The sequence below is a fragment of the Lichenostomus cassidix genome, chromosome 11 (assembly GCF_008360975.1).
Source record: "Lichenostomus cassidix isolate B80296 chromosome 11, HeHo_3.0, whole genome shotgun sequence".
Classification (NCBI taxonomy): domain Eukaryota; kingdom Metazoa; phylum Chordata; class Aves; order Passeriformes; family Meliphagidae; genus Lichenostomus; species Lichenostomus cassidix.
Window position 1 is genome coordinate 16,793,870 of NC_139492.1, and position 13,653 is coordinate 16,807,522.

Consider the following 13,653-nt stretch of genomic DNA (forward strand, 5'->3'; position numbering starts at 1 on the left):
ACCCATTTCAAATACAATTTCAGCCTGTTCCCTTTTCTTTCATCATTGTTACAGCCTTTTAAATTCATTTACTCTTATGTACCCCTGTGTTTGTGAGTGTTTTAGCTCCTTAACCTTTGATTGCTTTTTGCATTTAGACATTTTATTACAGTGCTTTCTGCTGGAAAGTACATAGTCCTGCTATGCACTACCCTCTAGGACATAGCATTAATGATCAGAAACAATTTGTCTTCTGCAGCTTCTTCCTTAATTTCTTTATTCCATTTCCTTTCATCCAACGCTTACATGGCTTTCTAAATCTCCAGCTCGATATCCTCACTTAGAAATCTTCCACTTTTAAGATAAAAAATGAAAATAATGGGGCCATTTTTTAGCCAGCAGCTTCATCACGTCTGGCTTTCTGCCAAATTTCATTGATTCCCTTTTAATTTTTCTTCTTTATTACATTGTGTGCAAACTGTGCTTCTACTGCTGTGCCATACTTTAGTGATTCCTTCCTCTTCAGAATTTATATCAAAGTGACTGAAAAGCAAGATCATTAACTGTACTTTCACATTTGGTCCAATCTCTTTTACAAATCATTGGTTCTTCCTGCCGATTTCCTTTCTTCATTACTTTTAATTCCGTATTGTGTTTGTATTCCCACAAAAATGCACAAAATGCTGGACATTTCCTGGTGTACATTTCCAAAAGAAACCTTCTCCCTTGCATTTAATATCTGATTTGGCAGATATTGGCATTTAAGATCTGATTTGTACAACACTGTTACCTGCAGAACACAGCACTGGACTCTTCTTTCCAGGGATGAAGACAACACTAAGGTGCATTTTTGGCTGGATCACTGTAAATAATAGATTTTTTTAGGGTCAGTAAAAGAAAAAATGCCGAAAAAAATTGACCCAGCATCTTGAAAACTTATTGATAAAAGTGTGTCATCCAGCTAAATGCATGTGCACTCAGTGCATGGCTAAATGTGCAGCCATGCAGGGATGAAATTGTGCATGTTGACTCTCTGGTCATTTTTGGATAATTTAAAGCCTTCAAGTGGTGATGTCGAGACTAAACTGTATTTCTTATGTGTTTTATAACAATTTTTGTCACCTCTGAATGCTGAATCTTGCCTTAACGTCTTTGGTCAAGGCGGATTAAAAATCGAGGAAGGATTCTCTTGGGAACCACTCTAAACAACAGTAAATCTGTACCATTGTAACAGAGCTTTGATGGCAGCTCAGAGGGGTGGAAGTGAAGGTGTTCAGGGAGAGGTTGGAGAGGCTTTGGAGCAACCTGGGATAGTGCAAGGTGTCCCTGACCACAGCAGGGAGAGATTTAAGGTCTCTCCCAATCCAACCCAACCCAACCCAACCCAAACCTACCCAATCCAACCCAACCCAGGGGTTCTGGGATTCAATCATCTAATAAACACTTCTGTATTTTGCATTTGCTCAGGGCTGCCTGCCGTCTCTCCTGCTGAACTGTTGCTCTTATTTTAGAATGTTTTTCGCCACCACTTTGAAGAGCAAATAGGCCAAGAGAATAAGCTCAATTTGCAGAGTTTTAAGAGATTACACAAGGTATGTACCTGCCTGTTCTGCAAACTGACCCCCAGGGAACTGGAGATTTACTTAACCCCTTGCCTTATAGGAAGCTTTCCAAACACAGCAGGTTATTCTAGGAGAGACACTTATATTCCATCATTATATAAAGTCTGTTCAGGAGATTACAAATTCTAAAACAAAGCCTCTTCATTAAAAAAAAATTCTCTGTGGGAAACTAATAGGGAGTAAAGAACATTTTGTAAGAAAGGAAAATAAAGGCAAATTTAAATTTGTCTGTTGTCCTAATTAAAAGTGGGTTCTGATACAATTTAGAAAAATGTTATCTTTCAAAATAAAATACTTTTGAAAAGTAAAATGACGTTAATAGGCTGGCAATACATGAAAATAAAATACCAGACATCTACCTGCATTTTGGGTTTAGGTGACATGATGCCCCATTAAAACCATAAGCAAATCATGCCTTCATTTCAAATTCTCAAGGTTAATAAATATTTCAGCAGTATAATATTCCTGCTGACTTAGGACATAAAAATTTACCTTTTATACATTAACTACTCTCAATTTCATTGACAAATTGATGAAACTCTTCAGTGAAGTTGAAGTTACAGGAATTCTGATTCCAAAAGTCAACACCTGTAAGGCATGGCAGTCTGTTACTAGTTAAATCCTGCTTTTAAATTACAGGGGGGAAATCATCTGCCTTGTTTCTTAGCTGCTGTGGAGTAATTGCTGTTAGAACACGAGAATTTGAGAGGATGGTAATTGCTCCTGCATACAGAATACATCTCCCTGCACTCTTCATCTTGCAGAAGAATGTAGGAAAGTAAAATGGGCATTTTAGTGATACCTGCAAAGGCAGTGAGATATGCTCTTGTCTGGGGAAATAATGTTTTTCAGGTGGTTGCTCACATAGAGAGGAATTGCAGCAGGATGCCACCATTCTGTGTCCTGGACTGAGCCCATGTTCAGATCTGGGTGGAAGGCCAAACTAGGGTCACAGTAGAATAATTTCTGCAAATTTGAATAGGGTCAACCCAAAGGGCTTTTTAGATTTTAATTTTTTTCTTCTTGATTTGTTTTTTTTTTCCCTTAGGATCCCATGAATGGCTGACTGGATACCTGAGACAATCAGGGACTAGCACTGCCACTGAAGAGTGACCAAATAACTCTTCCAACACTTGTCCCAAAAAGGTTTATTTTCATGGCTGTGAATTATTTTGCTCTTGATCCCAAGCTTGTTCACAGCACACCTGGCATGCAAACTTTACTTTCATGGTAGCCATATCCTGATGGAAGCACACACAATTAGCAATAATTATCAATTTCCCATGATCATCTGGGTCTAGCAGTTGAGGGGCAGATTATTAAACTGCCCATGTGCTCCTCCTCAGGACAGGCATCAAGCAACCCCTGCAAGAGAGGGAGGAAGGAGAAGAAGAAAGATCTTAACGACTGAGGAAGCTGAAGGAGCTGAGCCCTCGTGGTGGAGATGGGGAAGCTGAAGGAGAAGGGATCCCCTGGCTGGCAGAGGAGCAGCCCAAGGTGGAGGTGGGGAAGCTGAAGGAGAAGGGATCCCCTGGCTGGCAGAGGAGCAGCCCAAGGCTGGAGCTCTCCTCAGGCTGCTGCTGAAAGCAGAAAGAGCCAGCAATGTCCAATATCCCTGATCCAGGAGGTGTTGCCATAGTAATGTGCTGGAGGAAGGCTGATATGCAGATTGGAGATTTGCTGTAGGATAGAATCTATCAGTGGAGAGCCATGCAAACAAACAGACTGACAGGCCAGCCTGTGGATGCTCAGGGGCTGCTCTGGTTGTGTTTCTGGTACCCTTTGTCCACAGCAGCAGAGCAGAGGTGAGGAAGGAGGGACACAGACCCAGCTGTGGGGAATTTGCATTTCTCACATTTTCTAATTTCATTTCTCCTACTGATTGACTCCTTCTTTCCTCTCCAACTAATCTTGTTTCATTTTTTTTCCTTCTCTGTGAGGAAGACATTGCCAAAATGTCACCTCTAATCTTGTTTCCCATTTCTAGCATGTAATTTATTAATCCTCTCTCTCACTTCTTTTCCCTTTTATTGAGCAGTCTACATGCTAATACAGCTCAAGTTTTATTTTCAGATTGTCAAATAAATAATTTCCCAAGTCTTAAAAGTAGGGGGAAAAATAAGAGCTTTGAAATAATGATCAACCCTGTCTTTTGCCGAGGCATTTGCTTTTAGATCTATACAAATCACTTTATTCAGGGATAATATAGCTGTCCCATATCAGTTAAATTAATTATTGGATGGGGTAGTTAGAAGCTAAGGTGAAAATCCAGCTTTTGTCTGATTGATAAAGACCCACTATATAAAATCTTCATGTTGATATAACTCTGGTTTCCTCAATATAATATTCCTCCCCCTGTTCCTTAAATCTGTATTGTTGGGTGGCACTGGGAGAGGCGTCCCCCCTCCCCTTTCTTACTTTTATTTTGATAAGATTTTTCAGTGGCATCTTGCATTGTTACACTGGTAACCTGGTTTTGGCTCTTGTGATCACTTTCACTGGATCTGGAAGTCAAAAGGAAGGAGAGAATTGTCAGTCCTTTTTTCAGCAGAGTTGAACGACCATGAAACAGAAGCATAGCTTGGTTTTGCTGTCAGGCCTGTTTTAAAGTGCAATATTATATTTACTGATAGATTTTTTTGCCATTGATGTTCATTGGGAAAAGGCTGTTTACTCCTCAATTTATCCACCATGCTGTCCTCTCAGACACTGTGGATGCTCTTCTCACTTCCTGGGCTGCATCTTGGGACTCTCAGTCTTTTCATGGGAGGTGCTAACTTGGCTACAGGAGATCACTGTGGCTGCAGGAGATTCTGGACCCCCACAGTCCCAGGGTGGGTGAGGCTGGCATGCCCCCAGGGCTGCTCTGGTGCCACCTCCCTGCTCCAGCAGGGCAGCCCAGAGCACAGGGACAGCAGTGTCCATGTGGCTCTGCAATATCCCCAGGGAGGAGACTGCAGAGCTCTGTGCACAGTGTGCTCAGGGCTGGCACTGCCCAGGGGTTTTGCTCCTGTTTAACCCTGTTCACAGTTGGCATTTCCCGATGTACCTCACTTATATGAGCTTCACTGGACAGTGAACCTTGAGCATCAATGTATTGGCCTGACCCAGAAGATCCAAGCTGGCTGATCCCTTGCCATCCAGCCTAGACCAAGCATTGTTTTGGAGACAGTTTCTCGGATTAGGATTGAGATTGGAGGAGTGTTACCTGCCAGATTGCCTGAAACAGCAAGTATAAAACATTTTGGGGCAGAACTTCACCCCAAGCTGGTTAAACTATACTAACATGCTTGCCTTATTGCACTTACACAAGCCATAAAACCTTATTATTTAAAAATAATGGAGACAGCAAATGTGAGCTAACATTTCCCTTACTCACTAGAACCAGTCACTTAGCTGTGTTCCTTCCACTGATTCAGTGGCCAGGTAAGTACAGAACAAAGCAGCTGTGACAGGAGCCACAGAGGTGCACTTTGGTGCTCCCAGCACTCAGGAGCAGAGCAGGGGGAGCAGGGGAAGCTTTGTGTTTTGTGAACAACCTGGTAAGAGCAGAAAAGGGCTTTGAATGATGCCTCCCCTGGCTGTGCATGGGAGAGGTGAAATACCCAAATTCACCTCCCAGCTCACAGAGTTTTGTGCCTCTTTGCTTGGTGTTCACAATATTTGGGCAAACATTCTCAAAAACAGTCTGCTAAGGACTGGTTGAAAATCTACATGATTTAGATCTTCCTGATGAATGCAGGTTTTAGATTACAATTGTGTGGCTAAAATGCCAAGGTCTTTCCATGGCTCAGCTGCAGGTGTCTAACAAGGTACAGTTCGGGCCACATTTCACTCTTTGGGATTTCCAGGTGGCAGTTCCAGTTCACACCCAGGTCTGGTGGCTTAGAGCTGTCAGATCTTTGTCCTTCCAGTGGGCTGGGAGCCTCAGTGCTGCAGCTTGCACTAGACAGCAGGGCACTCGGGAATTAAGCACTAATTATTGAAGTCTTTCTGCTTTCCCAAAGTAATTTGTGTTTTTCATCCCACATGTGGGTAGAGATGCTGTGTGAAATTTGCAGACTCAACAGATTCTGCAGTAATTCCTGCTGGAGTAGGACAGCACACATGGATCTGGGAATTGACTGCAGATCATAGATATGTGATGTGCTCAGATATGAGCAGTCAGGAATTTATGAGCACTGCTGGGGATGTTCTGCTTTTGGGAACAACAGCTCTAAGGAATACTGCTACTCAAAGGAAACTGAAGCTTTCTCCAGTGCCAGAAAAACAAAAAAAACTCCCGAAAACAAAAACCACCACCAACAACAAAAAAAACCTAAACAAAACAAACAAAAAAACCCAAACATCCCCCCACAGACAAAACAAAAACCCCACAAAAACCAACAAAAAAACCCCAAAATCAAACATCCCAACCTGGTACATCTCTCTGCTGCACTACTGACATGTACAAATAACCAAGAGCTCAAAAGATCACTGCCAATATCTGTTACCTCCTTGCAAGCGAGACAGTGTTCTCTGCCAGTGTTTGTCAAGCTAACACGAGCTACGATCATATTCCATATGGATATGTGTTTTTTCTTTGTTTTCTTTTGACATTAATGCTCTGGCAGAGCTTTCTAAGTAGTAAAGCAAGGAAATTAACTTACATTTTCTAGCTTGCTAAAGTAAATTAGCTACACTTTTGACTTTCTGTGGTTTCACTCTGAATGGGAGAAGCAATAAAAATGAAATAAGGCTAATCACTGTTGTTCTATGGTTTTCTCTGTGGTGTGTTAAGAGGAGAAGAACCCATAACAAAAACTCATGAGTTCATATCTGCTTAAAACAGGTCTCTAATTAGCTTCCATAATCGATCTCCCAGCTCTAGCAGGTGAACCAGGTAATTATCTTGTTTATACTGTAGGTGAGTCACAAAATGTTAGACAGCTTTCTCTGAATCTTTAAAAGATAATGCATTGTAACAAGTGTTCCCAATATGAATGAACCACTGTCATAACCCAAACCATCTGTCTCACACACAGCTATGCAAGATCTCATTTTATTCTTTGCTGCAAAGAGCTGCAGACATCAAAGAACTGTCCCTTTGACCGCTGTCTCAATCAAAGGATTTTACTTAGACAAGTCTTTGCTTCCCATTAGGATTTCAGTGCTGTGGAATATCAGGTGTTTCCTGGCATGAAGAGGAGGAATCCAGCCACTGGTGCTTCTTTTAAAGGGCCAAATCTTGTCACTGTTCACTTCCCATGGGCCCTTTGAGTAGCACAGAGACTCCAAACTCAACAGTTAATTAGGGTTAGTTACTTAGGGCCTGAGGCTTGAGAGACAGACTGTGGTGCACTACACAATGCATGGCTTTCATTCAGTATAATGTGTCTATCTGTTCCCCTCCAGAAGGTGAAGTACAGATACGTTGGCTCAATGCATGGTTAGGATTAAGTTGATGTATAGAGAGCACTGGCTCAGTGTGTTTAATTGCTCACAGAAAAATCCCTGTCTGACACACTTTTGAGCCTTCTTTATTCTCCTGTTATTCAATCTGGGCTTTATTTACATAATACAGATATTTCTCTTTCTTGCAGGTCGTTTCATAGGAAGCTCTACAAAGGAATAATCCTTTTTGAGAACCTTTAAAGGGTCACAGTCACATTTAAAGCCCATGACCAGTAGCACTATTAACGGTGTATTTGCAAAGAGAGGACACACAGAGCAGTTCTTCCCGGGATAATGTGGAAGTGTTTCATCTCTTTTGTACTACAGAAGAGGCTTCTTGCTTGTAGTGAATGGCTGAAATATGAGACTACATGTTTTCCATAATCATTGAAACAATAATGTACCAGCTTCTCCCCAAGCTAAAAATAATCCTGTCATGGGCATGCCCCTTTTCCTCTTTGCCTTGATAACCAAATTCAAATTCCCATAAATAAGGTTCCTTTTTTTTTCATTTTTCATAGACTTGTCCCTAGCAAATTTAGTTTCAAGGTCTTTTATTTCTGTTTCTAAAGTAATTATCCTCTGGGCCTCTTCCTTTCTTCCTGGTATGATGCTAGACTAATTATTCTTCTCCTAATGAATGCCTGAAATGTATCCCATATGGTGGCATATGTGCCTTCAGATGGAAGCTTCGTTTGAATAAAATAAGAAAATTCTTCTCTTGGGGCTTTCTTAAATTTTTCATTCTGTAACAATGATGAGTGAAATCTCTGTCTTGGGGATAGATGCAGCCAACTTGCTTTCTATTACACTCCAAGCTTTCTCTGAACTGGAGATTTCCATGTCTTTCTCTCTTGCTGTGGCCATCACAGCTCTTCCTCCCCACTGTCAAAAAGACTCCTCGAATGAGGCACAGCATTGGCACATCTAAGCTGAAAAAATACTGTGTATATCCTAATTTCTCTCAGAGTTCTTTGTCACCTTTCTCTACACCTATCCCATGCAGTTCCCATTGTTTATTGCCTGTGGAAAACTGCAGACTTTCGAGGTCCTGCTCATGGAAATGTACAGGGATTTGTACAAGTCCTGCTCATGGATGTGTAAAAGCTTCTGTTGAGGGCTGTGCAATGGAGAGGATTTTCACCACCTCTGGTAAAATTAGGGTCCTGGAAGCTTTACTTATTTTCTGCAAGCTTCTGTAAGTAAAACAAGTCACACTGATACATTGGGCTCGCATCAAACAAATTAAAATAAGTGAGACATTCCAACTCTCCCATCCAAACTGTTGGCAAATTCAGGCTTTCTGTTGCCTAAAATCCATAGTTTTTCTATAGATTTAATGCTAATTCTGTCATGTTTTGTGTGTAACTTTTAGTCTTTTGTTTATGGAAGTGCTGGAGCACTGTGTCTGGACTCCTCAGCATGAAACATGGAGCTCCTGGAGACTGCAGAGATGCTGCAGGGACTGGAGCATCTCTCTGAGGAGGAATGGCTGAGGGAGCTGGGGCTGTTCAGCCTCCAGAGGAGACACAGCATGAGAGAAGCCCTCATCCCTGTCCATCAAGGCTAGAAGAGACCTCCATGACTGTCCAGTCCAGCCCGAACCCTGCAGTGAGTAAGAGTGCACCCTCCAGCTCTGGAGGTGATGCCAATGGCCTGGAGCAGCCTGGCACAGGACTTTTGATACAGCTGCAGGAAGAATGTGCCAAAATGGAAATATTTATAGACAAATGAAATTGAAATGCTCTTTTAAAAATCACTGATTCTGCATAAAGTTATTTTAGGAGTGTATCAGTTGAATCATGCTAATGGCTTGGGAAACCATAATCTTTTTATCTGCTGCAGGTATTTGTTCTTGCTTTCAGAAATGCAGTGGGGAAACAGGCCATTGATTTTTGTTGGAACATTTGATCCCAAGCTGATAAAGAAAAGGACAGTAACTAACTCTGCCACTATTGAGCTGTACTTGGATTTCAAAAACACCTTCAGCAACGTGTGAATCTGCAGTCAGGGAGAACGGTAGAATAAGCAAAAATGCCTGATTTTAGGATGTGCTGGGAGGCCTCAGTTTGTGTTTTACTGGAGAGATTGTTTGGCTCTGGGTGGTCTCAGCCTGAGAGTATCAACCCAACAGCCTTGCAAAATATATACTGTACTTTTGTGAATAAGCTTATTTCTTGCTGGCTGTTTCTTGGTTTATTTTCTCTTCTATGATAAGTAATTGCAAGCATTGCAATAACCCTACTCAAATAACAAGCCACCAGATTTTAGCTCCTCTAACAATCTCTAAACTCACATTCTTGTAAAGAGTAATCCTTGATTTGGACTTGTTCTGTTTTGCTCTATTTTGTCCTATTCTGCAGAGAATTTTCTGATGCAGTTGTGAAGATTTTTAGCAGCCCAAACCAGGGAGAGTCCCCAGTGATCTGTTCAATAGCTTGTGTCCTCTACCTGACTTTCAATCACTCACTACAAATAACCAAGGGAACATAAACCATTTTAGGGCATAATAATTTATCCTTTGCAGAACACTTGGTTTCTTTTCTTTGCTGACTCAATGCAGTGACCATCCAGAATGCCTAATTCAGCAGCTGCTTCCTGTTCAGCCTCCTTATTAAAATCACAGAGCCATTTTCTGGCAGGGCAGTATTTGTATAGATAAACTTGATGAAAGGCTAGAGGCCAGCAGGGCAAGGGGAAGGGGTCATTTCTTATTCCCATCTCAGTGCTGGTTGTTTTCCTGCTGGAAAGTGGTTCTGGACACCCTCTCTAATAAGATGTGCTGCTGAAGGTAATAAATAACTAGGAAGCTGGGCAGCACTGAAGCTTTTCTTAGAAAACCAAAGCATTCAGTGTTGGCTACTTAAAGTTAGGTCCCTCCATTCATTGCTAAGTACCAAAACAAATTGCTGCGATGATGAAAAATTCCACTTAGCCACAAATCTAATTCTGCCGACGTGAGCTGTGAGTTCTCAGAGCTTTGCAGCAGCAGAGCACTTTGATCTCTGTAATCAGATCTGGCATTCTGTCTCCTCTTACATCTCTCCAGGAGCGACGTTGCAGGACTCTCGCTCAGGCAATAGCAAGTGCAGGACTCTGGCATTTCTTGACGAGGCTAAAAACTTTCTGTTCTCTTCCCAAGTCTTTTTTTTTCTTTTTAACTCACTGAGCCCCAGGAATGGGAATTTCAGGAGTTTGCTGGATCTAGAGGACAGCTGCAAGCCCAGCAATACTAACACCCTTCACAACATCAGCTGTGACCAACATTTTTGGGCCCAGAATGAGGGAACTGGGATGGCATTCCAAGCCCATGGAGATGTCTGGTGGGATCTGTAGGATTACTGGAGTAGAATGTAAGCTGGGGAGCAGAATTCCACTCCTCAGGAACAAATCACCTCACCTGCTCTATCCATTCTGAAAATGCTGTGGGGGGAAAGAACCAGAACCTGATATTTACCCCTTTGAATGTGATGTTGCAGGAGTAATTTTCAAAAACCAACCAAGTTCTCTTGACAACCAGTTTATCCACTCACAGGAACACATGTTAGTTACTTAAATTTCTTCCTGTGGAATTGGCATGATCTTGCTGCTGGATAGAAACTTTCTACCATCCAACCTATATTTATTTCTTAGCACTTGAACAGGATCTATCTGCATCACCATGTACCTAAATCCCTTTAGGAATCTTGATTTTTGTGTTTTCTGTCATTAAAAAATAAAACCAACAGGCTGCATCCTAGGGTTTCTTTACCTGCTACAGGTGTGGCTGGAATCTGAGGGACAATTTAATCACCTGCCTCAAATAAAACTCTGACACAAGATGATAAAGAGAAAAGAAAAAATTATCATGTGTTGGGTGTTACAAACCCAGGGAGAGAATGAAAGGAAGAGGCTCCTCCTGTTGACCAATCCCACTTCTTCTAACAACAATCTAAGGCAGTGACATCCTTAATGATTGGACTGGATGGTCCTAAAGGTCTTCTCCAACCTAAATAATTCTGTGATTCTATAATTAGACCACACTAATAAGTCTGCAATGACATGAGCTTTTTCACAGCTCTGTACCTACAGTAGAGCTCTCTAAATTTTACTGCTTCTTTCCTGAACTGGTTATCTGCTGTGTGTTGGCACCTGGTAAGGAGCATAACAAGACAATAAATCCCAAAAACCAAAGGAATTTAGAAAGCTCCAAGTAATACTCTCAAGCACCCCTGAAGATTTTCTTTGTCTGACACTTTATATTTAAAAATTATCCCAGAGCACCCCCTAAAAAAATCTATTTTACTTGTTTAACAAAATGGAGTATTGATTTGCCAAAGCCTAAACAAAGCAGCCTACATGATTCATTGATCATGAATTTGGGCTCAGTCCATATGATCATTAACTTCTTTGTCAGATGCAATAATTTATTCATAAGCTTTGTTTATGGCAGGCCCTTTTCACTGGCTGATTTCAAAATAACAAAACCCAAATGCCTTCTTTACCTTCCATGTCCCTGGATACAGAAGACAAAACAGACTGTGCTATCAGCTTCAAAGATTTAATGAGCCTTGTGAAGAATCCAGGAACATTGGAGGCTTTCATATAAATCCAAGCTCCAGTACTATTTTGGAACTGTGCTTCATGAGCACAAAATTCCCCAAAGGAAGCAACCCCTTGTGCTGCCATGAGGGAACAAGGCATCTGAGATCATCAGTGGCCAAACTATGAGGAGCTCCATATGCTTTTGTAGGATTGTCAGGAAATGCTGGTTTTGGGACATAAAGCTACTTTCTGGATGACAATTGTGGCAATAAAATATACTGGTTGGGAAGTTCTGATGCACAAGTTAAAGGATTTTAAACCAAGATCTGATTAAAACCCATGGCTTAATTATAAATCAAAACCTTTTAGCTTTTGCATGGTATATCCTCTATGATTTAAAGTAAGTAAAGCAACAGGAAGCAAGAGAGTTCTGAATTCTGGTGTTTTGAACATGGTAGTGTTTTAAATTCCAGACTTTGCTGTACAGCTTAGTAGGCAGGAGATATCAACAATGAAAAATGAGTCCTCATAATCAATAGCTGAGTATTTGCTGCACTCCATTAATCCAGCATCAAGAAGTAACACTGCAGTCATGGAGTTCCTCACAGGGCAGAGCAAGGTGTGATCTTACACAGAGTCAAACAGGCTGTGATAGCAGACAGGGTTCAGCATCTTCCCCAAACACAGGGAAGCCCTCAGAGGCAGCTGGATAAGCTCTGCTGCCTTTCCCCCGAGCTGCTGGGGTTAAAGACATGCTCAGAGTCAGCTCCCTCCCACGAGCTGGATGTTCTCTCCTTATCTGTGGGAATTCCATGGCCAGCCCATCTCCTTAGCATGCAGCTGTCAACCTTTGAACATCAGCCATGGAAATACTGGGGAAAGAAGATTAAACAGTTTGTGATGCTCTTGGTCTTGTTTAGAGAAAGGGTAAAGTAGTTTTACTCTCAGTAATTGACCTGGCTGAAGTCTCATTTGCATGCTGGAAGGGCTGCAGTGGGAACTAGAAAATGCAGCCTGACTTTGGGAGCCTGGGAATGGCTGAGGGTGTGTAATGGTGTCTTCTTGCATAGCTATGAGTTCTTGCAAAGGCAGCAATGGAAATCTCTCTATATCTGTCAGGAAATTCCTGAATAAACAGCATATAATTTATATAATTTATTCCTGAATAAACACCATTCAGTACATCTGAAGCAGGAAATACAGAATGGTGAGGAGGATGGAAGTTCTTCTCCAAAATGTAGTGGATTTTGGATTATACATCAAGTCTGTACTTGCAACACAGCTGTGGTGGTACGGACAGAGAGTTAAGTACCTCAATTTTTATATATTTGGGTAGGAGCAATGACCTTTATCCTGACCAAACTTAGTGTGGATAACTTGTCCAAAACCCCTAAATAAGCAGAGAGTTGGGTGCACCTCCATGCTGGGCAGCCACCTGAAACCTCAGCAGAAAATTCTGGGTCCCACTCTTAAAACTGGTGAATTTGGAAACATCTCACACTGAACCCAAGCATTCCTTAGGAGAAACAATCTGATTTCAGACATACCTCTGATGTAACTGCTGATTTTGTGCCAATGACAGAACAGAAAACAGAATCACACCTTGCCTGAGGCAAAGTCCTCACACAGTCTGTTCTATCATCAATACAAATCACAAACCTTCTCTGCAATGAGATCTCATTACAAATATTTTTATGCTCTGCGATTCATTTGATTAAACTTTCCTTCTTAAGTTTAAACTATTTACATTTGGACAGAGACAGCCATGTATTACAAGTGATAAAAAATGAGCCATCATTGGATGTGCAGTGAATTCTCTGCACACACAGTGTGTACACCAAAAACTGCTCAAGCTGGCTCAGAGAACAGAAAAAAATAAATTTAAAATTTTGCTTAATATTATTGCTATATATGTATATATACACGTTTTTCTGTCAGCAACATATTTTCACTGTGCTTTCTTTCTGTTAAAGATTGAATATGTGCCTTAAGAAATAGACTTTAAATGGATGCACCATAGCTGGCTACAATGGGAAATTTCATTTAGGCACAGAATTACAAAGTAGCCATTTTTAACTTCAACTAGATTGCACAT